At 41.6% G+C, this 14,227-nt stretch overlaps 1 long non-coding RNA gene across 1 annotated transcript; it reads left to right on the top strand.

The window, feature by feature from the left end:
• The first annotated feature begins 8,616 nt into the window (after window positions 1-8,616).
• LOC141753072 (uncharacterized) lies at window positions 8,617-9,945 on the top strand. The gene is made up of 3 exons (XR_012590384.1): window positions 8,617-8,724; window positions 9,243-9,667; window positions 9,769-9,945. It is a non-coding gene; the product is annotated as an uncharacterized LOC141753072 (long non-coding RNA).
• The last annotated feature ends 4,282 nt before the right edge of the window (window positions 9,946-14,227 follow it).

Below are 14,227 nucleotides of genomic sequence, written 5' to 3'. Positions count from 1 at the left end.
AGAGAGAGTTGGAGAGCAGCCAGACCCACATTTCACACTTCTCCTGATGTTGTTTCGCTGGCAGGGAAATACCTGATTAGTCAAGTTGTTTAAAGGAACAGTTCACTGAGAATCAATATGAATAGTAGATAGTCCTCTCCTCTCCAGACTCTCTACGGTCCCACAAACACTTTTCTATCGAACGAAGGTTATAAAACGTCTGAAAACATTCTGAAGCTTCCCCCTAATAACTAAACATCATCAGACGATCATTCAGAATTCACTGAACTGTAATCACATGTGTAACTGTCATTATAACGTCTATCCCAGGGCTCAGCAAACTTTACTATCAAAAGAGACATTTTAGGCAAATTAAAAAAATAAAAATCTGTCTGGAGCAGCAAAAACATTTGATCATTGTGATGAAGGTAACTCAGTTTATAGTCTAAGTATATAGTATATAAGTCTAATGCAGTGAGGGCCAAAGAGACAATGTACTACGGAGTATTAGGGCCACATTGAGGGAAAAAACATCTGAGATTTACACAATAACATCATAATATTATGAGAATAAAGTCATAACTTTATGAGAAAAAAGTCGTAGTATAACGAGAATAAAGTCACAACTTAACGAGAAAAAAAGTCGTAATATTACGAGAATAAAGTCATAATTTTACGAGAAAAAAAAGTCGTAATATTACGAGAATAATGTCATAAATTTACAAGAAAAAAAGTTGTAATATTACGAGGATAAAGTCATAACTTTACGAGAAAAAAAAGTCGTAATATTACGAGAATGTCATAATTTTACGAGAAAAAAAAGTCGTAATATTACGAGAATGTCATAATTTTACGAGAAAAAAAAGTCGTAATATTACGAGAATAATGTCATAATTTTACGAGAAAAAAAAGTCGTAATATTACGAGAATAAAGTCATAAATTTACGAGAAAAAATTTAATATCACGTAAAATCACTACTTTATAATATTATGACTTTATTTGTTCATGTTATTATTTCTAATTCTTAAATAAAAACAGTGTTATAGTCTGTACATGACTCGTTCAGACTGGTCCGGTCCACTTGAGGGACAACTGGTGAAACAAGTACTTTTAAATGTCTCCTACATGTCCATTAAAGCTGAAATCTGCAGATACAGAACTGTCTTTCTGTTTGCTTCTTTATTTTGTTGAAGGTTAGTCAGTTTGTTTAAGAAGATGGATTATTTAGTTTGTTGTTTTCTTCAACCTGAGATAGATTGTTTTATTTTATGGTTCTTTAACTGGAGTTGTAAAAAATATTTTTAAACTTAAAGTTTCGTCCTCAGACTGTGGTTTGGAGGAACGTCCTTTAAACTTTATACAGTCACATTCACACCTTACATTTCAGCAAATACATTATATTAAAATCAGTTTCCTCAGTTCCTCCTGCACACACACACACACACACACACACACACACACACACACACACAAGGCTATCTTTCATGGCAGCCGGGTGTGGAGGTGTAAACTGATTCCCGCCCAGATACAGTCGTCCTTTCAGCCCGGCTGCAGGAATCTGACGGCAGTGTGAAAGTGGCCGTGTGAGGTTTAACGTCGGATGAGGGAGATTACTCAGGCTCTCAGTGTGAGCGTGTTTTGTTAGAAAATACCAAACAGTTGCTTCTCAGTGATGCTTTTCTACCGAACGAGCTATTTTAAGACATCAGTTTGAGCTCCAGCGACTTATTTTTAAGACTAACTGATAAATGGATGGATTGATGCTGAGCGTGTTTTTGCAGCGGTACAAAAAGTATTCAGATCTTTTACTGAAGTAAAAGTACTAATACCACACTGTGAAAATACTCCACTACAAGTACAAGTCCTGCATTCAAAACCTTCTGCAATGAAAAGTAAAAGTACTCTTAGTGCAGGAAAAGTCACTACATTTTCTACAATAATCTACTATCGAGTCTGTGTCGTCACGGCAACTTGAGCTTTAAATGATGAGGCTGCCGATGCTTTTATTATTGTCCACATAGACCAGAGGTCAGAGGTCAGAGGTCAGCTCCTCTCCAGTGGCTCCCTGTGGATTTATACACATGGAAATGAATAACTGTTTTTTGTTTACTTTTTTATTTTTATTTATCATTGTTGTAGGTCTATGGTACGACGGTACGACGGAGTACTAGGGCCACATTGAGGAAAAAAATAAATCTGAGATTTAGAGAATAAAGTCGTAATATTATAAAGTAGTATTTTTACGTGTTATTTTATTTTTTTCTCGTTAAGTTGTGATTTTATTCTCGTAATATTCCGACTTTTTTTCTCGTAAAGTTATGACTTTATTCTCGTAATATTACGACTTTTTTGAATAAAGTCGTAATTTAATGAGAACTTTACGAGAATATTCTGAGAATAAAGTCGGAGCGGCAGGTTGCTGACCCCTGACCTATAAGATCATTTTAACTCCTTTACATCCTGTTGGCTGGTTTAATCTGCAGCAATGCATCATGGTCTATAAGATCATCATCTGTCCTGTGAGAACCTCGTATCTCTGATGTTTCCAGCTGATCCCAGAGGCTTTTTAAAGAGTTATTTATCTTCAAGAGGATGAAGAGGAGGATTTACTCTTCATCCTTCAGTTCATCACAAACATTCAACATCAACACATCTGGTTTTACCTGGACAGGAAGGACCTGAAGCTGTGAGATCAATGTAGTGGGAATAAGAAGTGTGATATTTACCTCTGAGGTATTGTTACGGACAAGTACCTCTGGTAGAGTACTTGAGTAGATTAGTACTTAGTTACTTTCTACCACGGTGTGTGAATGAGAACAGATGTTCTTTATTTCAGAGATTAACTGTTTCTTTCTCTTTAGCTTTAAATCTGTAGTTTTATTGTGAGAGCGCACATGCGTCCTTTATAAGTGAACGTGTGTTCTGAAATCAGCTTGACTCAACTTGTTTCTGAAGCTTTAATTGTGCTTTGACTGCTTTATTACCTCCTGAGCTCCAGGTACTTGGCTCCCCTTAATTCTCTCAAGTGGTGTGTTGACAGTGAAAACAAGCCGGGGGATCAAACGCCGGGAGGAACCCGAGGATCTGATCGCACCGCCTCCAGCCCCACCGCCCCCCCGCCCACCCCGTACGGAGCTACATCGAGGGTTTGGAGGGAAAGATGGACGCTGGTACAAAGAGTCTGGAGGTTTGCCAACGTGCAAGTGCGCCTGAGGTTTCTTTAAATACGCCTGCTGGAATGTCACCGCAGCATTTTCACTTTTATGAGGTTTGATTTTCTTCCAAATTAGAACTCAGAGGAGGAATGAAGGCAGCTTCAACTGGAGCCAGCGTGAAAGTAATACTTTTAATTATGAAATGAATTATAATTAGATATTTATACACAGAAACACACATTTATAGACATGTTTTTAACCCTCTGAGAGCCACCATAGAGTCTCTAGTCTGATCCATCCATCCTCTGAATGCTCTAGGTCTCTAGTCTGATCCATCCATCCTCTGAATGCTCTAGGTCTCTAGTCTGATCAGTCCATCCTCTGAATGCTCTAGGTCTCTAGTTTGATCCATCCATCCTCTGAATGCTCTAGGTCTCTAGTTTGATCCATCCATCCTCTGAATGCTCTAGGTCTCTAGTCTGATCCATCCATCCTCTGAATGCTCTAGGTCTCTAGTTTGATCCATCCATCCTCTGAATGCTCTAGGTCTCTAGTTTGATCCATCCATCCTCTGAATGCTCTAGGTCTCTAGTTTGATCCATCCATCCTCTGAATGCTCTAGGTCTCTAGTTTGATCAGTCCATCCGCTGAATGCTCAACTTTGGAGTGTTATTTAGCTTCTATGTATGATACCAGTATCTTCACTTTAGCTCTGAGACTGAACCTGCTACAGCTTCTGAAATACAGTAAAGTCGGCGGATCTTAGCAGGTTAAAGGATAATAATAAAAGGTGATATTCTATATTTTTCTTCACCAAAACCAACGATAACTTGTACCTAAAGCCTGACGTAACTTAGTTACTTTACTGTACTTATAAGTGCAAATTTGAGGTACTTGTACTTTACTTGAGTATTTCCCTTGTAGCTACTTTATACTCCATCTCAGAGTCCATTGGCTTCATTTCTCAGCACCGCAGGTTGTCTTCAGCTTGATGCTGAAGTGTCGGTTGTTTGTCTCCTTTTTATTTGTGATGATTTCTCCAACACTCCTTGTCTTGTTTTGACAAATAAAATCATCAATTTCTCTTTTAAAATCACTTTATTAAGTATAATATCCACTGATGTGATCACATCACCGCTGAGGTCTGATGATGCCAAGTGAGTCCGGGTCAAAACAAGGTCACATTTTTACCCGTTGCATCATCTTTTACTCTGTAAAGGTTCCTCCAAAGCAGCGTAAAACACGACCCAGATGGAGGTCCGGTGACGCCAAGACCTGCCGGGATAATCTAACGATCACTTAGTAAAGACGTTTTATTTTGACGGGAGGAGGGGTTAGGAGGAAGGGTGAGGTAGATTGGAGGTAGAGAGGGGGATAAAGCGAGATAGAGGGGAGGTAATCGGGGAGGAAAAGGGGGAGAAACCCAAAGCTCTGAGGGAACAAAGAGGCATTTATACAACCAGCAGCAACAGCTGAAAACATCTTTAAGCTGAGCCGGCTGGCTGACAGTCTGCTGTGTGTGTGTGTGTGTGTGTGTGTGTGTGTGTGTGTGTGTGTGTGTGTGTGTGTACTGGTCGTGCACTTTTTTATTAACATTTAAAATATTCACACATTTAATATGTGTATATATAACATTTATTTTGCACTATTGAATCTTGTCATTCTGCAAACCTGTCTCCTAAAAATGACGTTCCCATACAATGATCTACGTTGTGAAAAACTTATTTTGTCGCGGTTTACCAACGCGGCCTCACGGGAAGGCGTATAAATACCACGACATTACACGGACATTCCACGTGTCATGAGGACGCATTTAAGCCTTTCCGCGTGTCATTTGTACACCACGCAACAAAACTACGGTAACGGCTGCAGTTAGGGTTAGACAACAAAACCTCTTAGTTAGGTTTAGGAAAAACGTCATGGTTGGCCTTAAAAATAAGCAAAAAATATACGGAAGCAACGCAACATAAATACAGAAAACACGTAAGAAACGTCACTAAAAAACATGCGACACGTCAATAACGTAACTTACAATATAAACCAGCGGTCTTAAAACTGCGACCCGGTCTCACGGGAAGGCGTATAAATACCACGACATTACACGGACATTTGGCGTGTCATGAGTACGCATTTTAGCCTTTTTGAGTGTCATTTGTACGCCATGCAAACATCCGCAGTTTGCAGGCAAGAAAACCACTTAGTCAGGGTAAGGGAAAACGTCATGGTTGGGCTTAAAATAAGTACGTAAATTAAGTAAAACACGTACAGAAACAACGTAACACAACTACAGAAAACACGTCACAAACGTCAATAAGAAACACGTAAGTTGTGTGTTTGTTGGACCCGCCCACCATCAGTGGGTCTTTCTCTCTTTTTATACTTCATCAGTAACTTTTAGTAGTATTTGTATAGTATTTGCGTTTACATTGTACTCAGATATGAGCATGAATGTGTCAAAAAGTACATTTCATGACAAACTACTACTAAGTACTTTGTCCTGATGGTGATGCTCCAGCTAATACTAGGATTCATCCTCTGGAGACCACGAACATTCATACCAACCCGACTGGAGGGGAAACTAAAGTCTTTGTGAGATCTCACTGTCTTCATCTCCTCCTCCCTCCTCTGCATCTCCATCCTTCCTCCACTCCTCCTCTCCTATCTACTTCCCTCCTTCTCTCCTTCTCACTCCCTTCCTCTCCTCCTCCCTTCCTGCCCTCCCTTATCTCCCAGCCTTCCTCCATGCCAGCTGTTGTTTTCAAGGGTCTTCAGGTCAGGACCCAGATAGGACCTCTACAGTCCTCAGCCCGGATAAATGCAGCCATTGTGAGGGGAGGAGAAAGATCTCTAGTCTTTATCATTATTATTATTATTATTATTATTATTATTATTATTATTATTATTATTATTATTATTATTATTATATGCTGATTATTTCCACGGTGTTTCTGATTTATCTGAGTGTTTGGTGCTCTGTGAAGAGGAACTGGAAGAACTAAAAGAGGAAGATGTGTGCATGTCTTGCAAACCTTGAGTTAATTGTCCAAATGATTCATTATATGCATTATTCTGATATAATATTACATTTTATGTTCATTCTATGGTCAGCAATTCTACTTTTCCTTATGTACATCTTGATTTGTTTGAGTTGTTCTATTTTGGTTCAATGAGGAAGATTTTACAGTTTTTCTCGTAAGGTGATCGTTGGGAAAACTGTCTGATAAAGAAAAGTTGGTCGCCACATTAGGTCTCTTAATCAATATGATGGTTTATCTGACGCTCCCAAACACAAGGCTATCATCCAGGAGACTGCTGTTCATGTCCCATGCGTTAACTTTCACTTTCACTTTACCATCAGCTCCTCGTTCATGTCCTGTGTTCACAACGTCAAATAACATTTGCGCTGTAAAAGCGTAGTAGTTTTAAGCCCAACCATGTTGTTTTTTCCTAAATCTAACTAAGTGGTTGTGTTGCCTAAACCAGTGTTTTTGTTTAATTCACAACATTAAGTACATGTTTCCGGCGACCGTAAAGTGACGCCGAGGGGTCTGACAAAGCCTCAGTATGTGACGAGTTGAGATGAGAACGTGTTGGTCATGCCAAATATCTGGAAAATGTTGGCATTGTATGTTTTTGCAAACCACAGATACGTTGAATGTGGACGTTTTTGCATTGATATACGTGGTATATCGATATCCGGCTGCCCTCTCCCCTCCCTGGAAGAGCTGTACAGTTCCCGCTGTTTCAGGGAAGGACAGAATATTCTCAGGGACCCATCTCACCCCGGACATTCTCTCTTTGAACTGCTGCCCTCAGGCAGACGTTTCAGGAGTCCTCTGTTCATGTCTCGTGTTCACAACGGCCGCTGTTCATGTCCCATGCGTTAACTTTCACTTTCACTTTACCATCAGCTCCTCGTTCATGTCCTGTGTTCACAACGTCAAATAACATTAGCGCTGTAAAAACGTAGTAGTTTTAAACCCAACCATGTAGTTCTTTCCTAAACCTGACTAAGTGGTTTTGTTGCCTAAACCTAAAGTGACACCAAGGGGCGGTATGTGACGAGTTGGGATGAGAACGTGTTGGACGGTCTGGTCGTCTGGCGGGAAGGACACATAGAGTTGGGTATCATCAGCATAGCAGTGGTGAGAAAAGCTAGTAATCTTACCAGTGAATGAACTTCAGATCTCTGTTTGTTTTGTTTAGCTGGAGCAGAGTCGCCCCGACAGACCCGACTATCACTAAACCCTGCAGAGACACTTTCAGCTTCCACAGCCTCGACTCAATGTGAGCTTTGTCCTCAGCATCGGGGAGGGGAAGGTGAGTCTGGGCTGTTTGAACCTCGACCTTTGAACCTGGAGGTCACATGTCCCTGGAAGCCATTTCTGACTACACAGAAACTACACAGGGCAGCTGGGAGGTCTCAACTCAAACAGCAGTGAGAGGACAGAAGTTTTACTTTTCTCAACGTTTTAGTTGGACAACATTCCCGCCCGTCCACCCTCTGCTCCACGCTTTTCTTTAGAGGCCACATCTCCAGTACAACTATTGTTAGAAGACATCGATTAGTAGCTAAACCTGAACAATACATCACCAGAAAAAAAAGATTTTAATGTAAAATTGTGTCTCTTTGTTTTTTGACGCTAGTTTTTTGCTGTACAGTAAAATGTCTCAACATCCTCGGCATGGATTGGGAACATTTTGCACCAACACTACTGATTGTATGCAGTCAGATGTCTGAGATCTATATCTCTGAATGGTCTTTCATGCTTCTAGCTTGTAGAAAGTCCTCTTTACTGATAGATGTAGTATGAAGGGTTTGTTTTGGAGAACATGGAGAACCGATGTGTAGGTTTTAATATCACATTACTCTTACTCTGTGGTTCCTCTTTCTTCTCTTGCTGTGGAAGCTTTTGTCCCCGCTGAGCAGAGAAAGGTGAGTTTGGTGTGTTTGACCTTTGACATACACAGAGGTCACATGTCCCCAGAGGCCCAGAGCTGACTCAGGATCAGGTTTTAGTACAACAGCTTCAGCCAAGCGTAACGTATTCAGTCCACAAATTTTTTCCTGTCCTGTATGTGAACATTAGATGATGATGATGTCTGAAACGGGAAATGAGCGTCGTACAAACAGTCTTAACGTTCTTAAGCGACACATACAAACTTGCATTCACCAGTTTTCTACATTTTCTCTGAGGCAGGAATGAAATCCACAGATGGTCCAGACCATTTTCGTCTGCTGATTTCTGACAGGATGAACTTTTCTTCTTACTCTTCGGTGAGGTTTTTGTTTGAATGAAACTTGCCCACAAAACAGAGCAGAACAGGCCTCCTCACTGAGATTTGAGGGTTAATTATGTTAATGATCAGATGCTGGGCTGCTCATCAGCAGGTGGCGTTCATCAAGTGCAAACGAGCAGCAGGTTTGTGCCGTTGAGTTAATGAGCTGAGTTCTGACATATAAAAGCAGAGCGGATAGAGCACCGACAGACATGCAGCACAAGGGTTGTTACTCTACACCAGGCCTCAGCAACCTTTACTATCAAAAGAGACATTTTAGCCACAAAACATTTGAGCATTGTGATGAAGGTAACGCAGTTTATAGTCTAAGTATATAGTATATAAGTCTAATGCAGTGAGGGCCAAAGAGACAATGTACTACGGAGTATTAGGGCCACATTAAGGGAAAAAACATCTGAGATTTACAGAATAAAGTCATAATATTACAAGAAAAAAGTCATTACTTTACAAAAAAAAAAGAAAATAATACGTAAAATTATTACTTTATAATATTAAGACTTTATTTCCATAATACAACTTTTTTCTCTTAAAGTTATGACTTCATTTTCATAATATTTGTATTACTTTTTTATTAATTTCTATTATTATAAATCCACAGGGAGCCACTGGAGAGGAGCTAAAGAGCCGCAGGTTGCTGACCCCTGGCCTAAATAATACAAACTCTAACAACCAAGACATTTAGATTCATGTGTTGGATAGTTAAATAGACCGAGCACATGAGGAAATCTGTGTGTGCTGCATCGATAGTGTGCAATACTTTAACTTAGGACTCACGGCAAACATTTGATCTTTCTTTTCTATTTTAGTGCTTTTTAAAAAGAACAATTGCGTCCCAGAGGAGTCCGGTCCAAAGCACCCATTTCCTGCAGATAAAACAGAAAACAATGATCTGAGGTCATTTGGAACAAATTGATTGACAAAGTCATGAAGTAAAGCACCTGTGGATGAATGCAACGAACACAAGCGTCCCGTGTTCACAAGGTCAAGTCACATTTGAACTATAAAAACAGTCATTTTAAGCCCAAAGATGTTTTTTTCCTAAACCTAACTAAGAGGTTTTGTTGCCTAATCCTAAACAAGTGTTTTAGTTTAATTCTCAACGTTAAGCGTGTGTTTACTGCGACCGAAAAGTGACGCCGAGGGGTCGTTGAGTACGTGTTGATCTGATGTCTGGGTGGTCGAGGCGTCACAGGCAGGAAGTGACCGGCAACGTCTAAGTTCAACTCGAGCAGTTAAGTCGAGCCACGGGGCTCTAAGTGAACAATGAACAAAGATCCTCGTAATGTGTCACCTCTGTGATGTAACCTCTGCTTCTCCTTACCGGCCTTTCAGTCAGGATATGGACAAGTCAAGCAGCAAAGCCTCACCACTGTGCCCAGCGAGTTACGTCTAAGCCCCATTCAGCAGCTCTCAGCCGGGAGGAAGCTTCCTCTCTCTTTACATCTGTGTGCTGACGGAGTTTAAGGTGCTTTCAGATGGCGAGCGGTCGCTGCTGCGTCTGCTGCTGCATCTGCTGCTGCGTCTGCTGCTGCGTCTGCTGCTACGTCTGCTGCTGCGTCTGCTGCTGCGTCTGCTGCTACATCAGTGTTCAGTGTTTTCAATGGACGGTACCATACTGCTGCTATCCACCTACACTTAAAGAGACGCCAACGGTAACTATAGTGGTTAGAATGCCAAAAATAACGTGACGCCAAGCCAAGAGCCAAGCCATGGGCCAAGCCAAGGGCCAAGCCAAGGGCTGAGGGGCGTGATGCCAAGCCAAGGGCCACGGGCCATGACGCCGAAGGGCGTGATGCCAAGCCAAGGGCCAAGGGGCATGACGCCAAAGGGTGTGACGCCAAGCCATGGGCCAGGGGGCGTGACGCCGAAGGGCGTGACGCCAAGGGCCACGGGCCGTGACGCCGAAGGGCATGATGCCAAGCCAAGGGCCGAGTGGCGTGACGCTGAGGGGCATGATGCCAAGCAAAGGGCCAAGCCAAGGGCCGAGGGGCGTGACGCCAAGCCAAGGGCCAAGCCAAGGGCCAAGCCAAGGGCCAAAGGGCGTGACGCATTGTGCGTACATTTATTTGAATGACTTTGTTTTGTTTTTTTAACATTATATCTTGGAAATAAAATTGTGACAACATCAGATCCTGTCTTTGGATTCATTTTTAAACAATGTGCTTGAAATGCATTTTTTCTGCCTTTTAGACGCAAATACATTTAAAGGCCGGTCGTTGCTGTTAATGTCACTGCTTTTAACGTCACTGCTGTTAACGTCACTGCTGTTAACGTCACTGGCTATACACCTTTTCAAACGTGACAACATAAACATTATAAGTGGGCCCCTTTGTTTTTCCTGTTGCAATGGTTGTTAATACAGCAGCTGACAGGAAGTAAACTTAAACCAAAGCTGTTGCCAGAGCAACAGAATGGCAGTGAAAAGGTCTACAAGTGAAAATGCTGTTTTTGAATGGCTAAATGCCAACAAATATGGATTGAAAGAGAATATTTTGTTGTAAACACCAGCTCACCGGTTTCATTTGAACGGCCACTGCAGCCGTTAGGTGTCTGAATTATACTGATTTTATCTCTGTTAACATTTATCATTGACGGAAAGAAGAAAAATTCATAACTTAAGTGTAAAGCTTTCACATCTTGATATCCTCTGGTTTCCTCGGTATATATATACGTATATGTATATATATATATATGTATATATATATATATGTATCCTTATACTTTCACCTCACTTTTATCCGTCAGTACAAACTCTCCGCGGCACGTCAGCTTCTTCCTCCCCGATGACCGTGAAACCAGTAGAGACGTGGAGGCTCGCGCTGAAACACAAGGCCGACATCCTGCTGTGAATAATGTGCTAATTAGATTTGGCCTGTGGTCGTTGCCGTAATCAAATCTATCCGGTTCTGCGGAGCCGAGAGGCTGAAACCTGATCTGAAATCCCAAATATGCAATCTGGTTCCTCTCAAGTCCTGGCACGCTGCGCCGTCTGTGCACCCCGAGAGTGTGTGTGTGTGTGTGTGCTGTACATGTGTGTTTATTATTGTATACATATGGGTCTTTCCTACTGTGCTCTATTCTACTCTAATACTAGCTGAACTCTACTCAGCTTTACTACCAGTCTTTATTTTGCTCTGTGTCGACTAAATAAAGCTCTAAAATAAACCAGGAGGTCCATTTCAGAATAATATATATTATATTACTGGATTATAATTATCCCAGCCCGGTTGCACTAAATGTCGTATGAATAACACGCTAATTCACAAGTCATTTAGCGTGCAGTAACAACGGCGTTCTTGCTTTTGGCGTGTCATTTGTATGCCATGTAGTCTGTACTGACTGCAATGTAATATGCTACGCTCAGACTTAGTGACGTAGAATAATACCTGCGTACGCAGGTGTACGTGTCGTTTTCGTTGAGTTATTTTGAAGTGACGTTAGCAACGTTTGTGACGTGTTTTCCGTTCTTCCGTTACGTTGAGGCTCGTTGGAGATTGCACGCCGGTTAGATTTGTGTCCGACTCGCTCTGACATTGTGAGTAGTAGTAGTAGTGGTAGTAGTAGTTGTAGTAGTAGTAGTAGTGGTAGCAGTAGTAGTAGTAGTAGTAGTAGCAGTAGTAGTAGTTGTAGTAGTAGTAGTAGTAGCAGCAGTAGTAGTAGTAGTAGTAGTAGTAGTAGTAGCAGTAGCAGCAGTAGTGGTAGTAGTAGTAGTGGTAGCAGTAGTAGTAGTAGTAGTAGTAGTAGCAGCAGTAGTGGTAGTAGTAGTAGTAGCAGTAGTAGTAGTAGTGGTAGTAGTAGTAGTAGTAGTAGCAGCGGTAGCAGTAGTAGTAGTAGTAGTAGTAGCAGCAGTAGTGGTAGTAGTAGCAGTAGCAGTAGTAGTAGTAGTGGTAGTAGCAGCAGTAGTAGTAGTAGTGGTAGCAGTAGTAGTAGTAGTAGCAGCAGTAGTGGTAGTAGTAGTAGTAGCAGTAGTAGTAGTAGTGGTAGTAGTAGTAGTAGTAGTAGTAGCAGCGGTAGCAGTAGTGGTAGTAGTAGTAGTAGCAGTAGTAGTAGTAGTGGTAGTAGTAGTAGTAGTAGTAGCAGTAGTAGCAGCAGTAGTAGTAGTAGTAGTAGTGGTAGTAGTAGTAGTAGTAGTAGCAGCGGTAGCAGTAGTAGTAGTAGTAGTAGTAGCAGCAGTAGTGGTAGTAGTAGCAGTAGCAGTAGTAGTAGTAGTGGTAGTAGCAGCAGTAGTAGTAGTAGTGGTAGCAGTAGTAGTAGTAGTAGCAGCAGTAGTGGTAGTAGTAGCAGTAGCAGTAGTAGTAGTAGTGGTAGTAGTAGTAGTAGTAGTAGCAGCGGTAGCAGTAGTAGTAGTAGTAGTAGTAGCAGCAGTAGTGGTAGTAGTAGTAGTAGTAGCAGTAGTAGCAGCAGTAGTAGTAGTAGTAGTAGTAGTAGTGGTAGTAGTAGTAGTAGTGTACTGTGGTGTATTCCCATGCCTTCAGACTGTGTCACAGCCTCCAGCTGACTGCGCTGTGGATCCACCTGTTCCTGGTGCTCAGAGCTGCTTCCTGATCCGGATGTGGGAACGTGAGAATATGGATGACTCCGCAAAGGAAAACAAGTCAAGTTTTCTTTTTCTTTTTCTTTTTTTTTTTTCTCCTGGTATCGGAAGAGAGTCGGTCTTATTATCCTCCGGAAGGGTTTTGCGGTGGAATGTGGCAGAGCTGAAATATCCCGGAACAAAGGATGTGCTCACTCCTCGTGTTGTTGTTGTCGTTGGCTTGGCTTTCTGGTGTTTTGCTTGTTTAAATGTGGTTTTAGGGGCTTCGTGCTTGGTGGCAAAAAAACAACAGAGAAAGAGAATAATTCCAGAAACCGAGTCAGGGCTGTGGTCTGGTAATGTTACTGAGGTCGCCTCATTCACTGTTTTAACAGCCAAGAACACAAACACAGGAAGCTGTCGTTGAGCAAATACTACGTCTTCAGTTGTGCATTGTTTGATATTTTTCTGCTGCGTGTAGAACTTCAGGGAACTTTCCAATGATGATGATGGCATTATAATCTGGGTACAAGGCAGTATTCATTTAACCCCCTGAGACCCGACTGACTTTACTGTCTTTCAGAGGCTCTAGTAGGTTCGAAATTTTGGCGAGGAAAAACTGTCAGGGCCATTTTCAAAGGAGTCCCTTGACCTCTGACCTCCAGATATGTGAATGAAAATGGGTTCTCTGGGTACCCACGAGTCTCCCCTTTACAGACATGCACACTTTATTGAATTCCATAAATTGGATATCGCTGTAAAGCTGAGACTCTGGTGGATCCAATGAGCCCAACTGTATTAATGTGTGATGATGTTAGTCCCCATAGGAGACATTTCATTGACCTCACTGTATAAAATGACCTGTGGTGACCTCTAGACCTCTCACAGCCTCATGAAACTTTACAGCCACAAACTAGAGACCTAGAGCATTCAGAGGATGGATGGATCAAACTAGAGACCTAGAGCATTCAGAGGATTGATAGCTTTCTTAGCTACATTGACAATAAGGGGGTTTCTGAGCAGTTTACTTAACACGTGTGTTCGCCATCTAATCGCCGAAAAATACAATTCTTGCAGAAATCTCCGAAAAGTTTTCGATCCCAAATCACAGCATGTCTTCTTCTCTGGTGTTCCTCAAGGTCTTGGTGTCTTAATGTGGTATTTTGGAGGGATTATTGATCATTTTTATCAATTCTCCAGCGGTAACATTTTTTAAAATTTAGCCCCAAATCTGTAACAAATGGTATCAACACAAAAACTGCTGCAACAACTTATGAG

This window comes from Sebastes fasciatus, chromosome 16 (assembly GCF_043250625.1).
Source record: "Sebastes fasciatus isolate fSebFas1 chromosome 16, fSebFas1.pri, whole genome shotgun sequence".
Classification (NCBI taxonomy): Eukaryota; Metazoa; Chordata; class Actinopteri; order Perciformes; family Sebastidae; genus Sebastes; species Sebastes fasciatus.
This window is presented reverse-complemented; position numbering and strand designations above follow the sequence as displayed.